Raw genomic sequence first — 7,487 nt, 5'->3', positions numbered from 1 at the left:
GGGGAATGGTAATACTGGGAGCCAATCAGGTATGCATCAGTGCACATGTGCTGACAAGGAACCCATGACACAGATGACCTCATCAGTGGGCTGCAACGTTTTAATTGTCCAATCACAGGTTGCGGCAGGATAGTGACAAGCTGGTAAAAATACGAGCATAAGTCCTGCATTTACCTTTGCAAAACTGGAATCTCTAAAATGGACATCACCTCAGCAGTGTGTCGCTGTTCTTTCATTGTCCAATCACAGGTTGGGGGCAGCAACTTGCATCATTTCTGGATTCAACTTTGCTTGGAATGGAAGAAATGGAATGGAATGGAAGAGAGGAACAGCACTGGGAGCCAATCGGGTATGTTTCATGTGCTGATAAGGAACCTATAACACAGATGACCTTATCACTATGCTACTCTTTTATTGCCCAGTCACAAGATAGGGTCAGGTCGGGGACCAGGCTGGTTTAGGTTCAACTTGTATTTGTTCTGATTTTGACTTTGCAACACTCAGGAAATGAAATCAGGTAACAGTGCACATTTACTGACAGGGAACCCCTATGACCTCATCAATGTGCTGCTACTCATCCAATCACAGTTTGGGGGCGGGATGCTGACCAGACTCTTTATCTTAACCATGGTAAAGAAAAGTTAGGTCATCAACCTGGTTACCCTGTGGAAATCTGGGGCCTGAATGGTCCAAATACAAATCCCAAATATACATTTAAGGCACGTCTTTTGTTGTTGTCTTGTTTTTCTTTTATGGAGGGGAGGGGGTTGTAAATAAGACACAATGGTTGATCAATGAGCTCATGTCTACTGCTGGTTGTTGTAGACATGTCACATTTTCAGCTCCTGTGCGATGACTGGCCTGTTTTCTTGCACTCAGGTCTTTCCCTATCATATGCCGGTGACACTTGTGTGCTGACAGAATTCTGGGCATGCACCAGATCACAGATGACCCCATCCACACGAGATCCCACTTCATTCTACCGCTCAGCGCACCATTATTGTTAAGCGCTTTCTATTTCTAGCAGCGGTTTCTAAATGCGTTACTGCACCTGTCTGCGGAGGGAAAGTATTTCTGCAGGTCTAAAATAAGACGAGATGTTTTCCCCCCTGGAAAAATCGCTGCTGTAATGTCCTCCCATTGGCAGGTGGAGGGCTGTGCGAGACTGCGGGGTGACTGAATGAGATTTTCCATACGCCGGGTCCTGTGAGACATATCACACCTCTCCTCTACCTTCCTGCAGTTTTTGCCGTTGCCTGGTAATGCGGAGACAAGAATATTCCTGTAATTCCAAATCCGCAACAGGTGACGCTCCGATCAGGAGGGCTAATTATTAATGGGTATGGGTCAAGTGACTGCTCAGACTAAAGAGGACCTGTCAGTAACAAGTGTGCAAGAATAAATTCCTGGCTTGTTATAAGAAATATGGCAATATTAATATTAAAAAAGTTTTATCATTACAGGATCACAGGAAGGAAGCTGTGCTTAAAGGATAATTATATTTGAAAAATATAAAAATTGGCTCCGGTAAAATGACTGTGCCCAGGTTTAGATGATGCCGGTCTTTTCTCCATTGACCATTCGGCAATGGCTGCAGCAAGGGCTAATCTACATGAACATTCATTGTATTTAAAAATTGTGTTTTTGGGAGGCAAAACCACCTATCATATTTTTACTTTTTGACCCTGATGATTTTGTCTCACTTCCTGTCTCGTTGTCTGCAGGACAGGATATCAGGATGAATCTCTATATTGGAGCTCTGGATAGCAGTAAAAACCTGATAGCAAAAATATAAAAATTATATAGCTTGATATACACCTAAAACATTTATAGTAATAAATTTTGACACAAAAGTAAATTAATTTTACATTTAACTTAACAAACTTAATAAACTCAACTTTAACACATACTTAAATCTCCTCTGATATGAGCCTCTTGGATTCCTTTGCAAAGAAGCACTGGGAGTGAAGGGGCATCATTTGGAGCCAATCAGGGACTGCTGCAGTCACATGTGCACATACAGGAGAGGGAGCTATCTGGGTACAATGGAAGCCATTTGAGCACATTGCTGCTTTTCTTCTTGCAATGTCACCCAGTGGGTGTCGTTTTTGGGCCCATTCACTAAAGATTGACCTAGTTATACAGCCAATCAGATAAGTTCTTACACTATCTGTTGATAAATTTAATTCAGATTTGTGCCATATTTACACGGGCATCTATGTTGCCTGCAGAAAAAGGGAATTTATACATTGAGTAAGGTTTTATATTTTTTCTTTATTAATCATAATTCATGGTACTGATTGAGTATTGGTACCAACCAGCATGACAGGTGCACTTTACAGCCCCACCGGGCCATGTCAGGATACTGGGACATCATGGCCGGTGATTAGGCAGCCTGCAGAGTCCCACAGCTTAATCTGCGTCCTTTGATGATGGCTGTGTCATATTATGTGACTACCTCGCCGAGCTGTGACATGTAAGGTGCTGTCACAGGACTACAGCCCACTATAAATATTGCAGCGCCAGCTCAGGGTAGGGGATTTCTCTGAGGTGGTATGTCGCACAAGGCTCTTAAAATAGCCCCCATGTTACTATGTATACCCCTGAGTGGCTCTCCCCCAGCCCCTTGGCAGAAGCTATGGGTCTCTCTGGATCTTTCCCTGGCATAACACCAGCCTCGAGACTTTCCTACACCCACTTGCCAAGGCCGGACATGCCAACTTAAGATGCCACAGCTAACACCTGTGGACAGCCAGGCTCTTGTTGGATTAACCCTCCCATCAGCAGAGTGGAATTGAAGCATCTTGAAAACTGAGTATTGTACAGTAATGTCAAATATTCAGAATCAATAAAATAATATAACGTGGAAAGCTGGCAAGGATGCTTACCATGGCACTGGACCTGTGCCCAGATCAAGTACCGTAAACTGGATGGTTTTTGCTCTTTTTTTCACTTTTTTTTTCTGCCCCTGAAATGCCCGCTTTGAAGGACCACGGTCATGCTTTGGAATTTCACAGTACATTGGCACGGGAGAATAAACAGTCTGCTGCCATGCAAAAAAAAAAAAAGTGCACAAAAATACCTGAAATTGCATGTTGGTGTAAAATGCAGTTTCAAGTGTTTGCTGGCAGAGGATTTTCTGAACCGCCATTGTTACTCTGCACAAGCATGAGCCTGCAAGCACAGGAAATGTAACTTTTACGTAAGAGAATGACTCCGTGCCCCATCTTCTCTGTACATGGGCAAGATTGGATGTTGGGTCTTTTTTTTTTGTGAAATGCCCTCCAATGATGCCCAAACCTATACATGCAGAAGGTGGCATTGGACACCGCCTGCAGCCTTCTGGAATGTGACATGGGCTGTCTATTAATATGTAAAGGGACGTGATTGTAATTAAAAAGGTGAGGTAAAGGCGATTAGTTATTTTTTATATGAGCCCTCATTAATCTCTGTATCAATATTCACTGTGCACAGATTAAGGTTATGTACAGCCTGACAGTTGTGAGGTGCAGTTGTGACTTCCTCATGCCTGGGAACCACTACCTCTGGGGTGACACCACGCTTTAAAAGACCCATAGAGAATGAATGGGGGCAGCAGTACCACTCACTGCCGCCAGCTGTGATGTGAAGATGCTGGTTCCTTAAGAACCAGTGCCGCAGTGTGAATAACCGAGCAGCTGGCAAGTTGCCAGTCGCAGGGAGCGACACGAGATTCACAAGGCAAGTGTGCCTCTGAGTTTAATACACTACAGAGGCAATTATGTTTTCCTATAGGATCAGACCTTGGCAGCCTGCCAGCCCTCTGATGTAAGCACACAGCAGGTGTTTCTAAGCTGTTAGAAACTAACTGAAACTGACTTTATGTATTTCTTTTGATATTTGAGAATCAAGAATGAATAAAGCAGCTACATAGGTCAGGAGTGACTTCTTTTCAAACTTCTGCCTACAAAATAAAATAAGTAAATACATAGGGGCACAGCTGATTTTATTTCTAAAAGTAACATTAAAAGCTGATTTAGAAATAAAAAGTACAAGTAAAATAACAATAAAGTTACTTTAAATGTAGCCATTATAAATACCCGAATTTGACTTGATTTCAGCCTCCTGAAGTCCCCTCTATCATAACTCCAAGACTGGGGGAGACAGTGACTTCTGGCCAATCAGGTATCCTGCATTAACATGTGCTGGCATGAGAAAAGAGCTGTGAGATAACCTGATCAGTCTGTTGCTGCTCCCTCGCTATCCAATCACAAAGGGAAGGGGGAGGAAGGTGACCGAGCTGAGAAACAATTCAGGTCACCAGACTAAACTAAGTTTCAAAACTGGATGGTCAGAATTACAAATCCATTGACTATAAAAATAGTGATTTGTTTGCAGTTTAGATTTGAAGCAGGGAGCTTGCTTGAATTATGTTCCATTCTGGGCCAGTTTTAGTGTAGGGCCCCCCACTTTCTCCAGTACCCCATTTAATAGAATTGCAGTGAGCTGGAATGCTTTACATTTGGGGTCCATACTTTATATTTCCCCTGGGGCCCCATTTTGTTTCTCCGTCCCTTCTTCAGTCAATACATTGCATTTCCACGCCATGGCAATAAAGTTTCGGAGCCTTATCAATGTTTTTGACCTTTTCAAACTAGGTCAAAAAAGTTTTTGAACGTTGACAATGTTTTTGACCTTTGCCAGTCTGCAGTCAGAGGTGTCAGGTGAAAAGTCATCTGTCAGCATGCGCGTCTTCCACAACACCGCTGCACCGTCAGGCCGGCGGCCATAAATCAAGGCCAGCAGCCAGGCGGTTAATATTGGAGGAGGTCGTGTCCCACGTGCTGAGAAGGGGTTCAAGCCATGACAAATTTATTCTTGGCCCTGGGATGGATACGTATGTGTTTACACTCCCCACAGTCCTGACGTGTGTGGAATACTTTCCATGTGAAGTGGCTCTCGCAGAAGGCTTGCACTTGTTAGCAAATTTTAACACAGCGGAAACTTGGACATCAAAACACAAGGCGGACGGCCAGTCCATGGACTGAGGCTGCGGTCTGATTGCACATAACGGCCTAGACCCGGGCTGTACTGCTTGCTGTAAAATATAAAAGACAAATTAATGTGAGAAGCTCAGTACTGCTTACTGTCAAACGCTGATTCATTAAAAAGCAGTGAAATGGTTGCAGTGAAAGTTATTTAAGGCTGAACTCCAGCCATGAAAACGCTCATCAAACTCAGGGGACACCATCATTGGGCTGTACAGCCAAAGATAAGAGCTGTGGGAGGGGCCAAGCAGACCCACCCACTACAGATAACCTGCAGAAAAACTACAAAAGGGGGCGGATACAAGACCAGTCACCCTGCACAAAGAGAGGGAGTAGCGCTGGGTGGTCTTTATTACAGGAAGCTCCTACACTGATACAACATTTCATGCTGGACTATAGCACATATGTGAAAACAAAACACAATAAAAATCCCAGGAGCCCTATGCCTGTTCCTGGTCCTACATATGTATTGGGTGCTTAGATGTTTAAAAAAATGTATTAAAGCTTTTGGGGAGAGTTAGGACTTGCTTTCAGACTTGCAGGTTCAGCCGCAGTCCCAACAGCTCCAATGCAACTTAGGGGATAGGTTGGGATGCAGTTTGTGCACGGGGTTCTGGTGGATTGCGCTGCAGTTCCTGAAAATGACAATTTGACCACATGGTAGCTTTTCCCTCTCTGGAGGAAGAACTGCACTGTGACCCCTTGCAAACGCATTTATCTGTGGTGCAGTTTGTCATTTCTGGACAGCAGCTTGTTTTGCACCTGGGAGCGTCTAACCGCATGTTTTCCACCGCAAGCCTTAAAGAGGTCAGCATCGTTATTTGTCCTTTGCAGCACTAGGTCCCAGGTTCGAATCTCAGCCAGGACACTATCTGCATGGAGTTTGCAGTTTCCCCCTGTGTTTATGTGGGTTTCCTCTGGGTACTCCGGTTTCCTCCCACATTCCAAAAAGATGCAGTTAGGTTATTTGGCTTTCCCCCAAAATTGTCTGAGGATAGGATAGACTGTATAATATACATATGACTATGGTAAGGACATTTTACACTTCAGCCCTTGCTGTTTATATGCAACAGGGGGCCAATGTGCATTAAATTGTGTGGTAATGTGCAACTGCACCTTACCCCATGTTGCCCCCAGGCCCCTCTCATTCCTTTACCCCCATCCTAATCCATGCTTTTGTATGGAGAGCTTGCAGTTCACCAGGACTTTGCATTCACATGTTATTTTACACCTTTGGCAGAAGTCATGACAGGGTCTCTTTACACACATTATGAAATGACATAAATGAAAATTCTTATGGTCTAATTTCCATGCTGGGCCCCAGGTTCAGTATTTAAAGGCACTGAAGACATTTCCCTGACATTCTTGATTTACATTCTCACCCTAGGGTCAGACACACACAACCTGCAGACACCAAGGAGCCTGGCCTATGAACCAGGCAGCCGCCATTTTAAGCAGAGCTCAGCCATGACACCTCCTGTATATTCCTTATATAAGGGTTACTTAAAATATTTTTTAACAATATTCATACATTTATTTATTTATTTACATTACATTAATTTATTAAAGGTGACACGCTACCATGAAAAGTGTGTTGAATTGGGCCTGCGGGCTGTGTGACATTTCCATGTTTTTGTGTTGGTTCTCATGGCAACAGACAAAAAAGGCCAATAATAAGCAAATGTGGATTTTATAATGGAGCTGAAGGGATATTCAGCACCATGGGAGCAGCTGTAGCACTCCCTATAACCAGTGTTATTATATATATATATATATATATATATATATATATATATATATTCTCTGTATTAAAGCGTACCTATACTGAGAATTTTAATTTTACATAAAAATGTATAGAACCTCTTTATGTAGGGTAAAACTTTTTTTTAGGTGCAACACCCTTTTTTAAAAATATAAAAAGGTGCAGGACCGCCCCCTAATTCTCGTCCGCCTAAGCAGTCGAGAATGAATGGGAGCGTAAAGCCTCTTTGGCGCTTTTGGGCGCTCAGAGGCTCTTGGGCGCTCCTTTTACGCATCACGGAGCATCTCGGGCATGCACAGAAGGAGCCTTTTTGCTGAAAGAGAAAAATTTGCCAATCTGCCAATTTTATTTTCATCCTACGTCACCCCATCTTGCACCTGGGTCATGTGACGTAGGGTGAAGAACCCAGAAGAAAAGACGAAGATGGAGGCGCCCAGAGCGCTAGCTCCAGGACGGATGTCATAATGACGCGGGACCCGATGCTGGACACCCTTGGAGTGATCAGACTGCCCTGCGGGATTAAAGGTAAGTGTGGTTTTTTTTTTTCGTTTTTGAGTATAGTTTTTCTTAATAATTCCTATTATAACATCAACACAGGGAAACATCTCACACACATATACACAGTGGAGGAGAATCTGACACAAGTAGCTATACATGAATAGTATGTTGCCGCCATCTGCTGGTGAAAATCAGGTACT

This window comes from Pyxicephalus adspersus, chromosome 9 (assembly GCF_032062135.1).
Source record: "Pyxicephalus adspersus chromosome 9, UCB_Pads_2.0, whole genome shotgun sequence".
NCBI classification, from domain to species: Eukaryota; Metazoa; Chordata; class Amphibia; order Anura; family Pyxicephalidae; genus Pyxicephalus; species Pyxicephalus adspersus.
Note: the sequence above shows the minus strand (reverse complement) of the source record.